The 23,326-nt window shown below is 38.1% G+C and overlaps 1 pseudogene; it reads right to left on the bottom strand.

Moving 5' to 3' along the window:
- Window positions 1-2,764: 2,764 nt before the first annotated feature.
- On the bottom strand, window positions 2,765-3,130 carry LOC145522327 (large ribosomal subunit protein eL31 pseudogene; annotated as a pseudogene).
- Between the last annotated feature and the right edge of the window lie 20,196 nt (window positions 3,131-23,326).

The following is a 23,326-nucleotide window of genomic DNA, read 5'->3' as shown; positions in this document are numbered from 1 at the left end:
TGTAAGGTGTCACCCTTATCCTTTGTGCATTTTTTATTTCTCCTCCACCTAGTATCAGCTTTGTACTCTTTCATTGTTGTTAGCATTTTATTCTTCCCTGCAATCAAGTCTTTTTTTTTTAATTGTGCAGAGTTTAATTTTAAAAGTTGATGCATATATATGGAATTTGAAAGATGGTAACGATAACCCTATATGCGAGACAGAATAAGAGACACAGATGCATAGAACAATTTTATGGACTCTGAGGGAGAAGGTGAGGGTGGGACGTTCTGGGAGAATAGCATTGAAACATGTATATTATCATATGTGAAACAGAACACCATTCCATGTTCGATGCATGAGACAAGGGCCCAGGGCCAGGGCAATGGGATGACCCAGAAGGATGGGATGGGGAGGGAGGTGGGTGGGGGGTCCAGGAAGGGGAACACATGTAAACCCATGGCTGATTCATGTCAATGTATGGCAAAAACTATTACAATATTGTAAAGTAATTAGCCCCCAACTAAAATAAATAAATTTATTAAAAAAAAAAAAGTTGAAAACCGATAAATGGTTTCTGTTCTTATGACTGTGTAAATAACATTCAAATCTTAGAATTTCTAATCTAAGTTTGCAACACTTGTACCTCTTGAATGAGGATATCCTTAGTGTCAAGGTGAAATGGATCCTTTTTCACTATATACCATCAATGCTTTAAAACATACCATATTTTGGTTGGTTCATTCAGACTAAGACCATCTTGTGGATATTTTTCTTTTTTTGGCCTCCAAGCTTTTTTAATATGAAAAATTTTTCTATTGTCTTGGTCTGTTTCAGTGTCTAAGGTCTGGATTGTGCCAGTGAGTGGATAATCTGGAGATGTCCCCATCCCCTATTTTCATAGAAGAATAGTGCATTACACTCCAAGTGGCCCCCAGCCTAACTACTGTCATCAATAGGGCTTCAAAAGGGGATCTCTTTATGGTGTTTAATTCATGTCAGTGGTATAAACACTTTGCTTTCAGGTTGAATTTATCAGATTTTGTCAGTAACCTTTAAGAAAAGTTACTATTGAGCTTTCAGTTCAGTTCAGTCGCTCAGTCGTGTCAGACTCCTTGAGACCCCATGAATTGCAGCACGCCAGGCCACCCTGTCCATCACCAACTCCCGGAGTCTACCCAAACCCATGTCCATCGAGTCAGTGATGCCATCCAACCACCTCATCCTTTGTCGTCCCCTTCTCCTCCTGCCCCCAATCCTACCCAGCATTAGGGTCTTCTCCAATGAGTCAACTCTTCTCATGAGGTGGCCAAAGTATTGGAGTTTCAGCCTCAACATCAGTCCTTCCAATGAACACCCAGGACTGATCTCCTTTAGGATGGACTTGTTGGATCTCCTTGCTGTCCAAGGGACTCTCAAGAGTCTTCTCCAACACCACAGTTCAAAAGCATCAATTCTTTGGCACTCAGCTTTCTTCACCGTCCAACTCTCACATCCATACATGACCACTGGAAAAACCATAGCCTTGACTAGACAGACTTTTGTTGGCAAAGTAATGTCTCTGCTTTTAAATATGCTATCTAGGTTGGTCATAACCTTCCTTCCAAGAAGTAAGCGTCTTTTAATTTCATAGCTGCAATCACCATCTGCAGTGATTTTGGAGCCCAAAAAAATAAAGTCTGACACTGTTTCCACTGTTTCCCCATCTATTTCCCATGAAGTGATGGGACCAGATGCCATGATCTTAGTTTTCTGAATGTTGAGCTTTAAGCCAACTTTTTCACTCTCCTCCTTCACCTTCATCAAGAGGCTCTTTAGTTCTTCTTCACATTCTACCATAAGGGTGGTGTCATCTGCATATCTGAGGTTATTGATATTTCTCCCTGCAATCTTGATTCCAGCTTGTGTTTCTTCCAGCCTAGCGTTTCTCATGATGTACTCTGCATATAAGTTAAATAAGCAGGGTGACAACATACAGCCTTGACGGACTCCTTTTCCTATTTGGAACCAGTCTGTTGTTCCATGTCCAGTTCTAACTGTTGCTTCCTGACCCACATACAGGGTTCTCAAGAGAAAGGTCAGATGGTCTGGTATTCCCATCTCTTTCAGAATTTTCCACAGTTTATTGTGATCCACACAGTCAAAGGCTTTGGCATAGTCAATAAAGCAGAAATAGACGTTTTTCTGGAACTCTCTTGCTTTTTCGATGATCCAGCGGATGTTGGCAATTTGATGTCTGGTTCCTCTGCCTTTTCTAAAACCAGCTTGAACATCTGGAAGTTCACGGTTCACGTATTGCTGAAGTAAACCAGGACTAAAAACACCTCATGGGGCCACTACAAGTAAGCGAACTAAAAAGGAATTTTACATGTTTAATTAAATCTAAGACTATGAAATGTATCATTTTAGTTTGTTAAAATGTGAAAAATAGAAGTTAACTTCTACATGCCAGTTTCTGGAAAACTGTTTATCTTAAAATCAACAAGACATGCATGTAAAAGCTTTAACATTAATACTCCCCAATGTCCCAACTATAGTTGGGATAGTCATTCTCAAACCAGGTTGCACTTCAAAACCACCTTAGAACACCTGCCTAGTTCCTGTCCAAATATTCAGAAACTCCAGGGACTGGGGAGAAGAGGCCCAAGTACAGTACTTAGGAAACACTCTCCAGATGATCCTGTAACTGGAAACTGCTTAAAGATATGCAAGCCTTTATGCTGGAACTTGAAAAGGAAAATCAAGATGTGAAGGCAGTTCTATAACTTTATTCAATAATCAACAGTTAATTCTTTTCCACATTAACTATCTGTGGATTTTTAAAAGTGGTGACAGGTATGTAGGTAACCAACATATAAAGCTTGTTTGGTCAGTCTTCATCCTCATTACTTTTTCTGGACAACCACATATGGTTACAGTATGGGACATTCCTTAATCCTTTGGCTCAGTAGAGCTTGGTATCAATGTGCACATCTGGAGTTCCTAGCTCCTTCATGGCAAATTTTTGAATTTCTTTATGTGCCCAAGGGTCCTGCTTTTGAACCCCACTCCATGGATGCACTTGTGAATTTTGGTTGTATATTCTCTGTTCACCACCTTGCTGATGGAGGACCAGCTTCTTCTTTTCACCACCTTCCTTTCTAGGAGCCATCTTGCTGTGCCCTGGTTGGGCCCGGCGACTTTCCATCTTATGGATATTTTTTTTATTTTCCTTGATTTTCTAACTGCTCTTTGTTTCCTTGCATTCTTTTAATGTTCTCAAATCATGCTATCTATGAAGTCATCTTCTTTTCCTCCTAGAGTTGTCTCATTTCTTCTCTTCTCCTGCCCCAGTTTATTACACTGATGATGATAGTCCTGCTTCTTAGCTTTCATCCTGAAGTTTTCCTCAGCTGCTGTCCTGATTTGATCCCATGTTTCATGGTAACATGACTACCTGAAAAGATAGGGAGTGTTTAAGATCATGGGCTCTAGAGTCAGACAGACTGCCCAGGCTTAGATCTTAGTTCTACAACTTACCAATAACATAGGTAACTTATTCAGTTCCTTTATAACTCAATCTTCTATTCTATAAGGTAATAGTAGTATATTCTTCATAGGATTATTGTTGTGTGGTTAAACAGAATAATACATGAACAAGACTCAGCACAGTGCCTGGCATAAAATAAGCACTTAGTGAATGTTAGCTATTATTAATTATCTGCTTTATTTATTTCTCTTCTCCATCTTTTGCTTAAGTACATCCTCAGTTGACTTCCTAATCATGAGTGAATACAAATATTCTGAGATTTTGCGCATCTGAAATATCTTTATTCTGCTCTCACTCTTAATCGACAGTTTTGACAAGTTTAGAATTCTAGGTTGTGATGACTCATTGCCTACATAACCCCAGATTTTAACACTGTTGAAACTATCATATCTACTTTCTATAGTATTTCTGACTCATATTGTCACTTTTGCCTTATTGGATTCTTTTGAAATGATTCACTAAGTTCAACTCACACTTAAGGCAAGGGGAACTAGGCCCCACTCTTGGAGACCTAAGAGAACGTGTGAACATATTTTAAGCCAACATGGTCTGCCCTCTGGGACCAAATTATTTACATTCATCTGACATGCAAAATATCCTCAGCCCATACTGAGCATCCTCAAAGTCCCAGACCTTTATAACATCAGCTCAGCATCCATTCATTTAAATTAGGTCCAGGTATGAATGAGGCTCCTCAGGTGCAATTTTTTTAAACTTAAAAAAAAGTGTTTTGACCCTGCTGCAGTGTATGTGGGATTTTAGTTCCCAGACCCACACTCTCTGCACTGGAATTGCTGAATCTTAACCACTAGACCACCAAGGAAGTCCCCTCAGGTAGTTTCTTAAGCATAGGTCCTTGAGTACACTTTCTCTCAATCCAAATACTGTAACTTAAAGGTACAATCAACATAGGCATAGACTAATCAGAATAGACACTGCTTTTCAAAAAGAAGGAAGCAAAGAGGTACTCAAAGGTCACTGATCCATAGCAAATCTGAAAGTCAGCTGGACACAGGTTGACTCTTCCTTCATTGGGATGCAAAGCCTGATAATCATTTTCTGTAGCTCCAGCTCTACCCTCCGGGCTGTTGATTTCATCCTTTGAGTCATTTTTCCTTTTTTATGGAGAATAGCCTATGTCTGCAGCTGCATAGTTGTCTCAGTCTACTAACTAATTGTAGTAATTTGTGGCTGCAAAGTACTCTTTCACTGTGCTGTCTCTATGCTTTTAAGCAAGCTCTTCTCTATGCTGGGCTTCTGCTGAGACTCATGAGTAACAACATTCTTCTCGACTACCAGTTATATAGTAACATACAGTTTACTTTATGAAAGTATGCTTATATTGCAGAATATTTGGATTGTCTAAGACTCTAATTCCTTTAGGAGACTTTTCTGGCATCTTTTCTCAAATGTCATCTGTTCAATTCTGTTGTTAATAATTTTGTCTTTGATAAGGGCTGTATCATTAGTGTTATCTGTACTAATAAAATATGAAACTATATTTCAGTGGTATTCACTAAAATGCAAGTAGTATCAGTCAGAAGTGCATTCAGCTACAAAGAAGCAGAAAGCCTGCCACCAGTGACTTAAATAAAGAGATGTTTTTGGCACACTTGGGTTTGTCTGCTTCTCTCCATTTTTCTCACCTCCTAGCCCCATGAGCAGTGAGAATCTGATTAGTCTGTAAGTCTCTAGCAGATATGAATATAGACTATCTCACTGGATAACCTTTGTGCTGTGCTGTGGCTAGGAAAAGAGGGTTAGTTCTGACAGAAGCATCTGGTTTGTGGGGCCATAGAGCAGTGTCGGTGCACCTCTTTTGAAAGGGGCAGGATAAATTTCAAGCACTTAGGGGCTTTACTGCTCCTTGAAGGCTGATGTGTTTTTGGTCATCTTCATCCATTTACCAAACTAACATAAACTTTATGGTAAAGAGAGTAGGGTTTGTGTGTCCTTTGCAGATTGGAATTCTTGTCCTAGTTTTGAGTATTTTACCAATAATTTGTAGATTTCCTAAAAATATAGGAGCTGGACCTTAGAATCTCAGCACTTTATGGTTCTGATGGGGGTGGGGGTGGGAGGGTCAGATCATAATTTGAGAAACTCTGCCTTAGAAAGTTTTATCCCTTTAGATTTTCAAAGCACTGTATGCAACCTGGTTAGCAAAGCTCTGGAAAGTGTTTATAAGTATAAATTTAGTGCTTTTTTTGAGATCTAAATCTTAGCCTCCACCTTTTCATTACCTTTCAATACTTTTTCCCTTCAGATCTTTACTTCTTTTGCATTATTCCATTAGGCATTTGACCAAACTTGTCAAATAAACTTTTCCTCAAATTGAATATGAACATTTGGAAGAGCACTGACACGTTCAGTATCCAAATATTTTATGATCTCTGATAGGAGTTGGTTCTCTCTGTGGAAGATGAATAAATAAACAAATGTCTTTTTTTGGTCCCAAATGAAAATATCTTCTTTATTGATCAGCAAATAAATGTGCAATGAATCATGCTAGATACTACAGGGAGGAACAAGAAGGTTAGGTATATAAACTATATTCCATTTGTGTTGTAAAAAAAAAAAAAGATAAACTATTTTTACTTGATTAGTGAGGATAGTAAGATGTGCTTTAAGAATAAAAGGGAAGACATACATAAGATCAGATAAAAGTTAAACAATAAAATATTTTTTCCCTTAGGGCAGCAAGGAGTTATGAGATATACCATAATCTGTAAATTTTGTACTAAAAACATTGCTGCTAATAAGATTATATGAGTTATCTTTAAAAATTTTGCTTTGTGTAGTGTTGTTACTCCTTTGTTCTTCAAAGTTGAAGACATTTCTTCCTTCTGCTTTTAACATGAATTAAGAGACATTTCCCCTCTATATTTCCTTCTTGCCATCGTAAAGCTGAGCTTTAAAAAAAATCTTTTGTGTATTAATTCTTTTCTTTCCATCCTTTGTACAAGACCAAAGAGATTGGGAATAATGTTGACTACTGTTAACTCAAGCCCAGTGAACTTAAATCATCACAGAAGGATGAGACTTTGAGTTCATCTCTTAGAGTTCCATTTGTAGCCCTTGGGCAAAATTCCATTGAAATCATCCATACATAGTGGAGACCCTGTCTCTGTAAGGAACTGTCTGATTTGACCTCAGATATTGCTTTTTCTAGAAACCTAGGAGTTTAGAGAGTGGGAGGATTGGTGGAGGAAGATTGAGTCTTTGCAGAATACTCTCTCCTGGTTTACTTGAAGCCAGCTGAGCTGAGGGAAGTTCTATTAATATCTTGGAAGGGCTTGGATCAGCAGGACTCGGCCCTCAGAGATTGTGGAATTAATGAAAAATATATCCATGCGAACCCATGTGAAGGGTGCCTCCAGAAGTCTAAAGGGGGCTTGTTCTTTTCTTCTTCTTATTATTAAGTAAACAGTCTTGGGGGATATTTACTTCACCCTTGTGCGTCACAGTACTTGTTTACACCAATAATGTTGTAATGACCTCCTTGCTAGGTCTCTCTCTCCCCTTCTGGACCACAAATTCCTCACTGGCAGGGCTCATCTTTTTATCATTACAGTAGCTCCAGTTATGTATTCAGTAGATACTGAACAAATGAATTGTGATTATGGAGTTCTGATGAACTGAGAACACAGGTTACCAAATTTTACAGAAGAACTAGGTGCACTGATTCAGTTCATGTTTAACAGAAGCCATCTGTGACGGAAATATCTATGTACATGTTAATACCATATATAGAGAGAGATAATATATGTAGACATACAAAATGCATAAGTATATATATATGTGTATGTATTTTCTTTACAGAAATCTGTGTAATAAACTTTGGATGAATTCCTAGCATTTTGTGATCAAATGAATTGGCTGAAAACTTTGATTTCTCTTATGATCTTACTTGCAGCCCAATACTACCTAGTAATCAACACATTACAGTCCTTTAGCTAAAGGCACCATCAGTTCAGTTCAGTTCAGTTCACTTGCTCATTCCTGTCCGACTCTTTGCGACCCCATGAACTGCAGCACGCCAGGCCTCCCTGTCCATCACCAACTCCCTGAGTCCACCCAAACCTATGTCCATCAAGTTGGTGATGCCATCCAGCCATCTCATCCTCTGTCATCCCCTTCTCCTCCTGCCCTCAATCTTTCCCAGCATCAGAGTCTTTTCCAGTGAGTCAGCTCTTCACATCAGGTGGCCATAGTATTGGAGTTTCAGCTTCAATATCAGTCCTTCCAATGAACACCCAGGACTGATCTCCTTTAGGATGGACTGGTTGGATCTCCTTGCAGTCCAAGGGACTCTCAACAGTCTTCTCTAACACCACAGTTCAAAAGCATCAATTCTTCGGCACTCAGCTTTCTTTATAGTCCAACTCTCACATCCATACATGACCACTGGAAAAACCATAGCCTTGACTAGGCGGACCTTTGTTGGCAAAGTAATGTCTCTGCTTTTTAATATGCTATCTAGGTTGGTCATAACTTTCCTTCCAAGGAGTAAGTGTCTTTTAATTTCATGGCTACAATCACCATTGGCAGTGATCTTGGAGCCCAGAAAAATAAAGTCAGCCACTGTTTCCACTGTTTGCCCATCTATCTGCCATGAAGTGATGGGACCGGATGCCATGATCTTAGTTTTCTGAATGTTGAGCTTTAAGCCAACTTTTTCACTCTCCTCTTTCACCTTCATCAAGAGGCTCTTTAGCTCTTCTTCGCTTTCTGCCATAAGGGTGGTGTCATCTGCATATCTGAGGTTATTGGTATTTCTTCCAGCAATCTTGATTCCAGCTTGTGTTTCTTCCAGCTCAGCATTTCTCATGATGTACTTTGCATAGAAGTTAAATAAGCAGGGTGACAATATACAGCCTTGACGTACTCCTTTTCCTATTTGGAGCCAGTCTGTTGTTCCATGTCCAGTTTTAACTGTTGCTTCCTGACCTGCATACACGTTTCTCAAGAGGCAGGTCAGGTGGTCTGGTATTTCCATCTCTTTCAGAATTTTCCACAGTTTATTGTGATCCACACAGTCAAAGGCTTTGGCATAGTCAATAAAGCAGAAATAGGTGTTTTTCTGGAACTCTCTTGCTTTTTCGATGATCCAGCGGATGTTGGCAATTTGATGTCTGGTTCCTCTGCCTTTTCTAAATCCAGCTTGAACATCTGGAAGTTCATGGTTCACATATTGCTGAAGCCTGGCTTGGAGAATTTTAAGCATTACTTTACTAATGTGTGAGATGAGTGCGATTGTGCAGTAGTTTGAGCATTCTTTGGCATTGCCTTTCTTTGGGATTGGAATGAAAACTGATCTTTTCCAGTCCTGTGGCCACTGCTGAGTTTTCTAAATGTGCAGGCATATTGAGTGCAGCACTTTCACAGCGTCATCTTTCAGGATTTGAAATAGCTCAACTGGAATTCCATCACCTCCACTAGCTTTGTTGGTAGTGATGCTTCCTAAGGCCCACTTGACTTCACATTCCAGGATGTCTGGCTCTAGGTGAGTGATCACAGCATCGTGATTATCTGGGTCATGAAGATCTTTTTTGGACAGTTCTTCTGTGTATTCTTGCCACCTTTTCTTAATATCTTCTGCTTCTGTTAGGTCCCTACAATTTCTGTCCTTTATTGAGCTCATCTTTGCATGAAGTGTTCCCTTGGTATCTCTAATTTTCTTGAAGAGATCTCTAGACAGCATAGTGTAGTGGTTAAGAGGGTGGCCTCTGAAACCAGGCTGCCAGAGTTCCAGAATCCTACCTTCCCTTCTGACCAGGAGCATACCTTTGGGCAAACCCCTTAATCTCTCTGTTCCTCAGCGGTAAAAGCAGATGCAATATAGCACCTACTTCATAGAGCTCTTAAAAGAATTAAGTGAGGTGACACAGGTAAAATGCTGAATTGTGCGTGCAACTTGGCTAGCTTTGAGTTAATAAATGTTAGCTTTTATTAGTACTAATGTAAAAAACAAAGTCTGAGTTAGCTCATTTGAAATTTTCATATTGGTGATTGTTGAAAGCAAAGAACAGCTGCAGTACATAAAGCAGCATATGAGAGTCAAACTTCTTTGCGAGAAGGAGGTCAGATTCACTAACAGTACTAAAAGTACAAAGCTAGGAAAAATGGTCAGAGGAAGAGAGGATACTAGAAGGAACAAATTAACTTTGATTGAATTCCTCCCAGGAATTATTTGCAAATTGAATAACCAATTTGCAACATTTACTGTTGCAAAAACTGTTGCTAAGACTGTTCTATGCATTTTATGCTTGTTTTTTTTTTTCAAGCAAACATAACAATTCTATGAGATAGGTATCATCATTATAGATGAATAAACTAAAGCTTAGAAAGGTTAAGAAATTTGCCAGATATCACACATCACTGTGACATAGCCAAGATTTGAACCTACACCTGTTGCGTTTAGCTTTCTCCACTCATCTTTATAAACATATTTGGAGGAAGTTAAATAAATTAGTCACCCTTAGAGGAATCAACTATAGAACTGTGAAATCTCAAGGTGGAAAAAACTCAATTTCAAAACCCTGTTTTTTCACCTTTGTATTTCTCCTGGTGTACAGCGGAGATGTTCAGTGTTTGTGAAGTGGATAAATTATGAACGAATGAACAAAAGCATGAATTCCTTACTCCTATGATTAGATTGTCTTGTTTGGCTGAGGATCTCAGGGTAATCTGGCTGACATGCAAGGAATTTTATATATGCCTCCTCTTCTAAATGTCATAAGCAAGTGAAAGAGGTTATTTAATGTAACAGTTGTCTTAAATGACTTGTAAGCCAGTAAAAACAAACAAACAAAAAAACATAGACTTCATGAATGTAACCACAAGAAGTCATATAGAGTTTTAAACCCTTCCTCCTCGACCCCTCCCCAGGTTGTTGTGATTCTAGCACCTCTCTGTATTGGAATCCTGCAGGCCCACTGCAGACACCTCTTCCTATTTATGGTGGAAGCAACTCTGTTGGACTACTACAACATGACAATGTGGGTGGGATTCCAAGTATATTCAAATTCCCTTTTAGCTCCTAAACACCTTCATAAGGTTTAAATCTGAGGTTTTACTTACACTGCAGAGCTGACAAAACAAGACAAAATGGAATAATGGACACAGAATTGGATACACAGAAATAAGGACAAGGTATAGGGGAGTAAGTAGAGGAGACAAGAAAGGGCAAGGAGGCACCCAGACAGTCTTCAAATGGAAGTTCAAATTCTAGCAAAGATGGAGAATTGGTCCTTGCTTCTTTTATACCAGAACTCCTGGTAGTCATGCACTATCTACTTTCCATCTGAAGGATGGATCAACTGCTCCTGCATCATTTGGGAAAACACCACCAAGCAAACATGCTCATTCTCTTGCCCTGTAATGCTTACCCTCTGGCTGTTATTACTAAAAGGACCTGTTTTTCTCATACTAAAATAGGTGGGTGGGCCTCTGCTGAACTGTGCTTGCTTGCTTCTTCTCTGTTCATTGATCCACCCATGGGTTTATTCAGACATTCAACAAAACTTTATTGAGGACCTCTTTGTGCCAGGATCTGTCTTAGAGGTAAACCCTGCCCGCCAGGCACTAATAGGCTGGTGGGCAATTCTCCTGATCTGTGCTTGCAGCTACTACATAGGTAAGATCCCTCTGTAGCTTTCTTTTTCATTGTTATCTGCCAGAGGTCTGCCTGCTGCTTTTCTCTCATTATGTACGGGGCGGAATTCAGCACTTTGGGGATATGACTATTAATGTGAAGGGACTCCTGAATGTGTCTATTTGGTGAATTGCAAGCATTGCTTTCAGAAGCTATTTTACTTTTGAGCAAGTTTTTTTTTTTTTTAAATCCCATAAACTCATTCTGACTCAGGCCAATGTCCGGGAGAGGGCTGAAGCCAGAGTGGGGACCCACTTACCTCCACCCCCACACTCCCTGGTGTTGGGCTAGATCTTTTAAACAAGGCAAAACAAACCAGAAGGAGCTCATCAAAAGTCCTAAAATGTGGCTGTTTTGTGGAAGCATTTGGTCAAGGGACACGGTTGTTGGATGAGTCCCTGTGCTGGAGGGCTCTTTATTCTGCTTAAAGGGCAGGCACCCTGGATCTTGAAAGTTGTGACTCAGAGCAAGTTCTGAAAACAGCCTTGCCCAGCCCATCCATTTTCCTGTTTCAGCCCAGAGAGCCATAGTGCCTGCCCAGCGTTTCTCAGTAATGAGTAGGGTACAGCTGGGATGAGAATCATCATAGTCTGTTCTCAGTCCAGCGTCTTTTTCTGCCAGTCCATTTGCCTGGCTTAGCCCTTCTTGGACTTTTATTGTGTTTTGCTGTAGGAATCAAATACTAGGTAGGTTTCTCAGGTAGCTGGAGCTGGGAGAAGGAGCTGTGTCAGCGGGTTGGGTGAGAGGCAGGGAGACCCGGAAGGAGAAGATGCTGAAAGATCAGGAGAGTGCATGGGGGCCTGTACTCTGCCTCTTTCCATTTTGCGCCAGGCTGATCTCAGTGATGGAGAAGGAAATGGCAACCCACTCCAGTGTTCTTGCCTGGAGAATCCCAGGGACGGAGGAGCCTGGTGGGCTGCCGTCTATGGGGTCGCGCAGAGTCGGACACAACTGACGCGACTTAGCAGCAGCAGCAGTAGATCTCAGTGAGGATGTCTGAGCAGCCTGGTCCTGAGTGCAGGTGGAGTTTCATGCATTGGTGATGGCCTGGGGTAGGTTCCTGGCAGTTTGTGGGAAATAAGGGCGTGTGTGTGTGTGTATCTGAGAGAAGAGAAGAGGATCACGGTGCAAGGATGTAATATTTATTCTGGTTGCCTGCTCAAGTCATTTTCAAATGTTTCAAATTTTAAGCATTTTTCTTTAAATAAGTTCTAAATACTAACAATAGTAAATAACAGTAGAAATTGATTTTCATTTATACTAAAAATTTCTTCTAAATATGTTTTGTTTTTTTTTTAATTTTAGAAGTTGAATTTGGTATCCTCTGAATCCTAGATGATATAATGAAATATTAAAGAGGGTTTGGAATGGGAGATTGGGATTGACATATATACACTACTATGTATGAAATCGATAACTAACAAGAACCTACTGTATAGCACAGTATAGCACTGAGCACTCTACTCAGTGCTCTATGGTGACCTAAATGGGAGGGAAATGTAAAAAGAAGGGATATATTTATTCATACATTTATGATTCACTTTGCTGGACAGCAGAAACTAACATAACATTGTGAAGTAACTCTACTCCAATAAAAACTAAAAAAAAAAAGACAAAACTAATCCACTAGAAATAGTGAAAGTTTTAATTTATTCAGTCTACTCAGGAAAAAAAATTATCTAACTATCTTTGAAAATATAGAAAATCTGTGGTTATGTTGAGTAAGTAATAACAAAATATTTATTTTCATAAAATATTGTATAATCTGTATTTAATTATTAGGTTAATAAATTCACCTGTAAGTTTAAAAAAGTGTTTTGGAATGAAAGCTTTATTGATGTGATTTTGGATTCACTTCACAGGTCGAACATTCTGGCAGGAGACATTTGCAATGTACAGTCAAGTGAATTATCCCAGCCAACGTGGAACAGAGAGCAAGGCAGGATGAGGTGAGTACAGAGAGTGTAAGGTTTAGAAGCTGAATTCACAGTCAGCACAACTACCAACCCACTGTGAGGATTTGGGCAAATCAGGGTTCTTTCTATTCTGAAGTTTCATGATACAAGTTCTACATGAATTCTGTACAATCAAAATTCATGCCTGCATGAATAATTCACAAAAGAGGGTTTCAGATGGAGCTATTCAGACAGACATTGTTCATCTTTCAAGTCAGTGATGGAAAATGATCAGAACTCCAGAATCATATGGCCGAGGTTCAGAAATTTTATTCATTCTTCATGAGGACATTTTGATACTGAATTTAATGTGGTCCAGGTTTAGTTCCTTGGACAGGTTTAGGTCCTTGGACAGCTAGGAGATCCAACAAGTCCATCCTAAAGGAAATAAGTCCTGAATATTCTTTGGAAGGACTGATACTGAAGCTGAAACTCCAATACTTTGGCCACCTGATGCGAAGAACTGACTCATTGGAAACGACCCTGATGCTGGGAAAGATTGTAGGCAGGAAGAGAAGGGGACAACAGAGGATGAGATGGTTGGATGGCATCACCAACTCAATGGACATGAATTTGAGTGAACTCTGGGAGCTGGTGATGGACAGGGAGGCCTGGTGTGCTGCAGTCCATGGGGTCACAAAGAGTTGGACATGATTGAGTGACTGAACTGAACTGAGTTTTAGTTCTTTTAGTTTTGTCCTTTTAAGCTAAAATGTTAGATAAGCAATGCGTTTATCTTAGTTATAGTAGAGCTAATGTCTGAATAGAGAGACATCATTAGAAAATTAATAAGGTTTTTCCATTTCCATTGTAAAGTATAGTCATTGATTCATATAAAATATGTCTTGATTATAGTGACCAACACATGAAAGAATATCGAGGCTAGGATTCTATTTTGGAATACAGGGTTTGTTACATTGAAAGATTATTATGAAAATTCCAACATTCTTACTCCTGATGGTTAAAAGGAGACATAACTTAATTGAAATAAATTATTGCTCTTGAAAATTTAAGTGTAAATCAGATTCAAACAAATTATCCTGCTAATTGTCCTTCATTATGCAAAGTATTACAGATGGAAAAATGAATCCTCTTTCTTGAGAAAAAAATTTATTCAAGAGCTCTTTGATTATAAAGAGCCCCTGGAAATTTCACAGAAAATCCTCTGTTCTGTAGATCTGTTCATTTTCTCACTACCTTGTAGACATTTTTCTCATATTTTAGTTTGATGTTCTAGATCTGAGAGTTAGGTTGCTGCCTCCTTAAAATACTTTGAGAAAGTCTTTTCTTGTATGATTGTTCCGTGTTCAAAAAACAGATATTTTTAAGATTTTTATTATAAACCCACTGTTATGATGATTGATATGTTAAACTGTGTTTACCTTTTCTGGAGAGTAAATTGGCAATAAATATCCAGAAACTTAAGCCGCTGCTTATACCCTTTGGCTCAGTAATTTCATGTCTAGAGTTTTGTCCTAATGCCATAATTAGAAATGAAAGGTGAAATTGGTATACAGAGATGCTTTTATAAAATTATATGTAAGAAAATTGGAAATAAGCAATGCTCAATAATGGGATGGTAATTGAGTTATGATATACACACACAATGAATTTTTTTTTGTAGTCATTTAAGTCATATTGCCATAGCATTTTTAGTGCTCTGATGTTAACCAAAAAAGAGCAGCAGTATGTGAAGTTACATGGGAGACGTATTCCGAAATTTTATTTTTTCAATCAAATACCTCAAAGTATTTTGAAGTATAATTTACATACAGAGGGTTTTCCTTTTCAGGTACATATCTTGATTCATTTTGACAAATATACATGTCATGTGATAACTACCACAATCAAGATATATACTACCACCCCCAAAATCTTCTCTTGCCACTTTGTAGTCAAGCCTTTCCCTCTACTACCCATCCCTGCAAACTATAGTTTTATATTTTCTAGAAACATCTAAATAGAATCATGCAGTATGTTGCCTTTTGCATCTGCTTCTTTCACCTCTGAAATTCATTCATAATGTGTGCTGTGCATCAGAGTTTTCACTTTTTGCTGTGGAGCATCATTACAATGTGTGGACACATCACAGTTTGTTCATTTACCAGTCCGTAGACATTGGGATTGTTTCCAGTTTCCATTATGCATCATTTGTTTACAGAACAAAATGTTTTCACTTCTCTAGGGTAAACACTTTCAGAGAAGGATTACTGAGGTACATGATGAGTGTATGCTTAAGAAATTGCTAATCTCTTTTTCAAAGTGTACCATCTTGCATTCCTACCAGCAATGAAAATTCCAATTGCTTTGAATCTTCAAAGCTACTAAAAAAATCCAGTCACTGTTACAGATGTGCAGTGGTCACTCATTTTCTTGGTGACTGATGCCAAACTTCTTTTCAAGTGCTTATCAAGGCATCCATATACCTTCTCTAGTGATATTTAAATCTTTGAAATCTATTTAAATCTTTTAAAATTAGTGTTTGCCTATTATTGAGTTTTGAGAGTTCTTTCTATAAGTTGTATACAATTCCTTTGTCAGATATGTGATTTGAAAATATTTTCACCAGTTTATAGCTTATCTTTTCATTTTCATAATTGTGTCTTTTAAAGAACCAAAGTTTAAAATGTATCAACTTGGCTATTTTAAACTTTATGTTCCATCTTTTGTTAGAGTAAAATTTAGTTGAGAATAGTTTTAGATTTACATAAAAAATTGCAAAAATCGCACAGAGAGCTCCCATGAACCCCACACCCAACTTTCCCTCTTATCAATATTTATATAACTTATTTGTCACAACCAATGAATATGGCTTATGTTTTTTTGTGACCCATCTGGGAAGTCTTAGCCTGTCTCAAAGTCACAGTGATTTTCTGTGGTTTTTATTTAGAAATTTTATAGTTTTAGTGTTTTCATTTAGGTCTATGATGCATTTTGAGTTAATTTTTGTGTATGACCTGAAGGAATATTGAGGTTCATTTTTTTTCTGTTAGGCATTCAGTCGTTAAAGCACTATTTGTTTAATATAACTCTTGTTTTAAAAATAAACATATAGCATGTATATAAAAATACATGTACACATATGTATGTACATAGTAATATATTACCATTGAAGAATATGCTTGAATAGTGGTTTCATTCCATTTTTTTACCAGTTATTTTCTATATGTCTCTACAATTAGCATGGGTAAGCAGAAGTTTTGAGGGAGCAGACGCAGTATGGGGAAGGGTGAGAGTTAAGGTAAAAGCAGTAGAAGCAGAGACTAAGAGAAGCTGGCCTCTGAAGGAGGGAAGCAGGTCATGTCATCGAGAAGGTGATGAATACTCGGTCACCCATTTGTTGATTTCTTAACTACCCTGCAGAGCCTGCAAGGCCTGCCTCTGACATGGCTCCTCTTTTGCTCTGTGGTCTAGTCAGTCCAGTGGCTGAAAATCCTGTAGTTTTGACTTCCATTTCCACCATTATTATAAATATTATTATTTATAATAATAGCAAAGAATAATATTTATTATCATTATTATAAATACCCACTAGTTAACTTGAGTGGCTCTCTGTTTTTGGCAATCTAATGGAAACTTACCAGCCAACACAAGCACATAGAAAACCAGCACCTCTTTCTGGGGTGAGGATGAATGACTAAAGAAAAACACGTGTTGCCCCCAAAGAAAGAAAGAAACAAACCAAAGGAGTGTGGCCTCCATTGTGAAATTAGAGCTTTGTCTTTTATTATAACATTATATATCTTTTTCAATATGTTCCTGAGATCAAGGGATAACATGTTAATATATTAACCACTTATTTTTTTAAGTTTATTTTTCATATTGTTCTAGCTCAGAGACTAGAATTCTGGAAACAAGTGAATTCTGCTTGGGGATGGAGACAGAGGGTTGCAAATGTTAATGGAACATTTCTGAACATTGGCCAAGGCTTGTACTTGTGACATTGGTTATAAGAGACAGCAAAAGGGTCTGCATACATGAGACATAGTATGTCATGGTTAAGATCATGGGCTGGTCTGAGGGCCATCTCTGTGGGTTTCGTAGCTGTGTGACCTTGAGAGCAGGTTCCAAAGCTTCCTAAAGCCTCATTTCCTCCCTGCATGCAGGGGCAATTGGGAGTCGTCTATCAGGTAGTGTGCCTGGCACGGAGGAAGTGTCACTCAGTTCCTTGCTCCCTAATCGTCCCCAGCACTCATGCCAGGCGCCCAGAGGCCTTATTCGCATGACTGAATTTTCAGGCTAATTGTTCACTTTGCAATGAAAGCTTCCCATTTCACTGAGCTCCTTAACCACCCCATCTGTTTAACCATCTCTGTCTCCCTGTGTGGGTTCCCTCCTCATTTTTAAGATGCTTAATTATTAGGTATGTGTGATAGAATGATCAGCACCACCTGAGCATTAGTTATTAGCAATAAATGTGCCTCCTCTGAGTAGCTGTGGCATATAAATTATTTCCACATAAATGTAGTTTTCTGCAGTTCTGATTATACCTAAAATAATGCTAAATTTTACCCAGTGCATATTTACAGTTTTGCGGTTTTTTGTCTTGAGATCATTCTTCTCAGGTTTATCTAGTTGATCCAGGAACAACCGCAGTGACATTGGGGATAAAATTCTTTGGTTCTGTTTTGTTGTTTTTTTTTTCAATTTTTAACTCCACTACATTTTTTTAGCATCCCATTGGGAAGTTCTATTTCTTCTATTTTCTGGCTCATGTTTCCTAAATAGCCAGTTAATTATCTAATAGACGCTATCTCTGGGAGGTTGTTGCTCTTTGGCAGCTGTTATTATTGTCATGCCAGGCCTCGCATGTTAATTCTTTCACTGACTTTCCCTCCAGGTTCACAGGACAGAGGCAGCAGGCCAAAGAAGCTACTGAGTGGCAACAGCTAGAAATTCAATTCAACTCAGATTAGATTAGCATCTGGTAGAGGCAGTGGGCATAGTGGTTAGAGCAGGAGACCTGAAAATGAACCACAAACAAGAAAATGAACTGCATATGAGAAAAAAAAATCTGTTTCCAGTCTATGATCAAACTTTCCCTATTTCTGCTATACCATGGTGTAAGTGTGTAAGATGCTACAAATACATATTCTTTTGGAGGCTTATTTTAATTTTCACATTGGATCACAGTGTTGGGAATACCATAGGGAATGGTAAAGAGAGGAGAGCTATTTAGATCTGATTTTTTCCTTTACACTGTTTTGCGTCATAGAAATATGTCATAATTAATTAATCTGAAAATATATTTAAAGATTGCAATTGGGAGAAAATCTAGTCAAGACTCATTAGAGTAGTCCAGGAGAGGAGAAAGTACAGGGATCAGAGTGGAGACAGGAAATGGAGAGATGAGGACAGACTTGGAGTTTTTAAAAGTGCTCTTTGTTGTTTAATTCACAGACTATAAACATAACCACTTTTTGTGTATAGTGCTATGAGTTTTGGGCTTCCCAGGTGGCTTATTGGTAAAGAATTCACCTGCAATGTAGGAGACGTGGCTTTGATCCCTGGATCAGGAAGATTCCTCTGGAAAAGGAAATGGCAACCCACTCAAGTATTCTTGCCTGGCAAATACCTTGGACAGAAGAGCTGGGTGACTACAGTCCATGCAGTCACAAATGAGTCAGACACAATAGCACCTAAACAACCTGAGTTTTAACAAACATATAGAGTCAAGTAAACACCCCCCATCATAATGTAAAATAGTTCTATCACCCCTTCCCCCCTAGAAATCCCTCATATTGTAGTCACTCTTCATCCACCTCTAAGTCCTAACAACCATGCATCTTCATACCCACTAGCTTTGCCTTTTCTACAGTTATCAGATAAGTGGAACCTTAGTGTAGTTAACTTTTTGAGGCTGGTTTCTTTCATTCAGCATAACACCTGTGCGAGATATACATGTTATTCATATATCAGTAGTTCTTTTTGTTTTTTCCAAGTAGAATTTCATTGTGTAGATATATCAGAGTTTGTTGAATCATTCATCTTCTGAAGAATATTTGTATTATTACAAGTTTTTGTCAATAATGAATAGAATTACTAGAGACAGTTCTGTACAGGTTTTTATGTGAATATAAGTTTCATGTCTCTAGAATAAACATCTCGGGGGGTGTAGGATTAATGGGTCATATGACAAATGTAGGCTAGCTTTATGAGAAACTGCCAAACTGTTCTCCAAAGTAGATGTATCTTTACATTTCCACTAGCAATCCAGTGGAATGGATTAGCATTGTGGTTGCTCTATCTTCTTTCAAGTATTTGGCACTGTCTTTAAAAAAATCATTTTAGTGTGTGCAGTATTTAGATGTGCACATTTAGGTGTGCAGTATTTCATTGTGGTTTTAATCTGCTTTTCTCTAAAGCCTAATGATGTTGAGCATCTCTTTATGTACTTAAATATATGATATTCAGGATATGAGACCTTTGTTGCATATATGATTTGCAAATATTTTCTCCTAGTATGTAGCTTGTCTTTTTGTTCTCTCCGTGTCCTTGACACAACAAAAGTATTAATTTTGGTGAAGTCCAGTATTATTATTAAAATAAATCCAATTTTGATAAGGCTTATAATTTCAGACCTAAAATCGGTGCTCTTTGTTGGCATGCATTTGCTATTATATACTAGCATCAGAATGGTTTAAGGCTTGTTTATTGTTGCACAGGTTGTGTACTGCGCAACTCTAGGGGGAATGATTTTTATGGACCACAATGCATAGCAACACCAAAAGCTGTGAAGTGAGCAGATTCCACAGCCATACATTTATCTCTCTGGCGTCTGTCTACTGCACAGATTGTAGTCATTGCTGTGGTTCCATCATTTATTTGTTGTTGTGTGGAATGCATATTAGAGCTGTATTTAAGAAGCTCCTCTATATGAACCATCTAAAGCTAACTTGTTCACACCAACTCTTCCTGTTCTTGGGGTTTCAGCAACATCATCCTTTCAGGATGGTTTCCTCAGCTGACTCCATCGATTCACATGGAAATTGGAAACTTCTTGCACTTAACCAGTTTTCATAGTCTAGACAGCCATGGTTTTGAAACTCACATGTAAACAAATGACTAAAAACCTAAACCTAAGATTGGTAGCAAGATCTATGACACAACTCTGGATCCGCCTTTTTTTTTTATAGAGCAATAGACTATAAAGACAGAAATACAATTTGCAGGTAGTATTTTGGCTATGAGTAATACATTATTAACTCCAAGTGGTTCTGACTAAACTGTGAGGTGGTACGTGACTTCCCTTTGTTCATGTGAGATACCATTCAGTGGTTGAGATTTTTATATTCTGAATACTTGACTGGTTATACTTTCTTGCTCCCAGTTAAAGGTGGGATTACAAGCTATAAACTGGTCAACAGTGAATTTCAGAGCAGAACCAGGAAAATTTCAACAGAACAGAATTGTTCTCAGTGTGTTTTGTCATCAGTTTCATCAGTTAATACAGGCTTTAAAATGCTGCACTGTGAGCCAGGGATAGGGAAGGAGAAACAGACATCCTATTTATGAGTTGTTTTTATTCAAAATCAGACTGATTATGTTTTCACCTAGGGAAAGTGCAGAGTCTGATTGTATCTTGGGAATAAATGTAAGTTAAATGGGGAAACTGTTAAGAAGGGTATCTTGGAAGGTGTAGACTTTGAAGGCTGAACGTTTGGGAGGAGTGGGTGTATATATGGTCAGGTCATTCAGGATGGCTGTCTCTTGCTCTCTGTACATCCTCTGCTCAACCAGTCCCTTCTTCAGTTACACTGTACTCACATGACTATCCAGTCCTCTTAATCATAGGGCTTAGTCAATAACTACCTACAAGCTTGCTTCCTCCCCCAGCCTCTGGTTTCCCTGGCAACTGATAAGCCAACTGGACATCAATTCCCCCTATACATGGTAGCCTCCTTCTCCCCTGAGTAGCAGAGATGGCTGCTGAGTCTTGCCCACTGTTTGCTGTACACGGTGGCATGTTGCTCCAGTGCTTTGCTTCAGACTTATACGATTCCCTGTCCATTAAACCACTGGTGTCTCTCTCTGTTGCTGTCTCCAAGCTCTTTCTTCCATTTGTGTCTGGGCAGTTTCAAGGCTTGCAGGACTGCAGGGTGCAGCCCAACAGTGTGTAATACTGCAGATAGGTAAAAAGATCATGTAAGAAGGTATCACTGTTTGGAGGGTCCAAAGAAATGGCTAGAAGAATAAGGGAAGGGAATAATTTATTTGAGTGACACTTGATCCTCCTCTAAGAAGTGATGGAATTTAAAAAAAAATTTTAAAAAGTAGAACCAACAGGTGTTCTTTTGTAAGTAAGCCCATGGTGAAGGGAATGGCTACTCACTCTGGTATTCTTGCCTGGGAAATCCCATGGACAGAGGAATCTGGTGGGCTACAGTCCACGGGGTTGCAAAGAGTCAGACACGACTGAGTGACTAACCCTTTCACTTTCCATGAAAATATTAATATTATAGGGAAGGTGATCTTCCTTGGATGTCTTCCACCTACCTGGCTTCTTCATAGTTACCTACAGATAACTATGATTATCTACAAATTATCTACAGATGATTTCAAAAAACATCCAGTTTTCCACCATTACATACAATGCTAGCTGTAGGGGTTTTGGTTTGTTTTATAGATATTCTTTTTTAAGTTGATCAAGTCTGCCTCTATTTCTAGTTGGCTGGTAGTTTTTTATTTCTTTATAAATAGGTGTTGGATTTTGCCAAATGCTTTTTTTTACACCTATTGTTAAGATCATATGGTTTTTCTTCTTTAGCCCTTAGATGTGATGGATTACATTAATTGGTTTTCAAATTTCAAAGCAGTCTTACATACCTATAATAAACTGTACTTTGTCATGGTGTATAATTTTTTATATGCTGTTGGATTGATTTGCTAACATTTTATTAATAATTTTTTTCTATGTAAGTGAAAGATACTAGTCTGTAGCTTTCTTATAATTCTGTAGCTTTCCTTTCTTATAATGTCTGCATCTTATTTTATTATTAGCTGGTTTTATTAATGCTAACTTCCTAGAATGAGTTAGGAACGCCTTTAAATGTTTCATAAAATTCACCAGTGAAATCATCTAGGCCTGTTACTTTCTTTTTTGGAAGGTTATTAATTCTTGATTAAATTTATGTAATAAGAACAGAACTATCCAGGTAATCTATTTTCCCTTGTGTAAGTTTTAGTAGGAAATGTCTTTTAAGGATTGGTCCATTTCGTTTAACTATCAAAGTTTTGGATGTAGAGTTGTTCATAACCTTCTTCTATTATCCTGTTGATGTTCATGGACTCAGCAGCAATCCTTTCATTTGTGATATTAGCAATTTGTGCCTTCCCCCCACCCCCCACCCTGGGTAGCCTGGCTAGAAGTTTATCAATTTTATTGATCTTTTCAAAGAACCAGTTTCTCCATTGATTTTTCTCTATTAGTTTCCTGGTTTTTAAAAAAATTCATTGATTTCTACTCTAATTTTTATTTCTTTTTTTCTGCTTGATTTCGCCTTCATTTGTACAATTTCCTCTAGTTTGCTAAGGTGGAAATTTAGGCTACTAATTTTAGATTTTCTTTTCTAGTATATGCATTCAATGCTATAAATTTTACCCCAAGTAAAGGTTTCACTGCATCCCACACATTTTGATAGGTTGTATTTTCATTTAGTTAAATACTTTCAAAATTTCTCTCAAGACTTCTTCGTTGACTCATATGTTATTTAGAAGTATGATGTTTAATCTTCAAATATTTTGAGATTTTTCTAGCTATCTTTCTGATTTCTAGTTTAATTCTCGTGTGGCCTAAGAGCATAGTATGATTTCTATTCTTTTAAATGTGTAAAGATGTGTTTTATGGCTCAGAATGTTGTCTGTCTTGGTGAATGTTCTGTGAGAACTTGAAGCATGGCTTATTCAACTGTTTGTGGCTAAATTATTCTATAAATATCGACTGATCCAGTTGATTGGTGCTGCTGTTTGTTTAACTGCATCCTTACTGATTTTTCTACCATTTGTCAGTTTCTGAAAGACGGATGTTGAAGTCTCCAACTATAATAGTGAATTTTCCCTTCTCCTTGCATTTCTGTTTTTTCTTCAAGTATTTTGATATTCCTTTTTGGGGCATGTATAAGTTATGGATTGTTATGTCTTCTTGGGGAATTTACACCTTTATCATTATATAATGCCCCTCTTTATCCTTCAGAATTTTCCTTGTTC

This window comes from Giraffa tippelskirchi, chromosome 10 (assembly GCF_054371585.1).
Source record: "Giraffa tippelskirchi isolate mGirTip1 chromosome 10, T2T-mGirTip1v1.2.pri, whole genome shotgun sequence".
Lineage (NCBI taxonomy): Eukaryota > Metazoa > Chordata > Mammalia > Artiodactyla > Giraffidae > Giraffa > Giraffa tippelskirchi.
The sequence above is the reverse complement of the archived record's forward strand: the minus strand, read 5'-3'. Positions and strand labels throughout refer to the sequence as shown.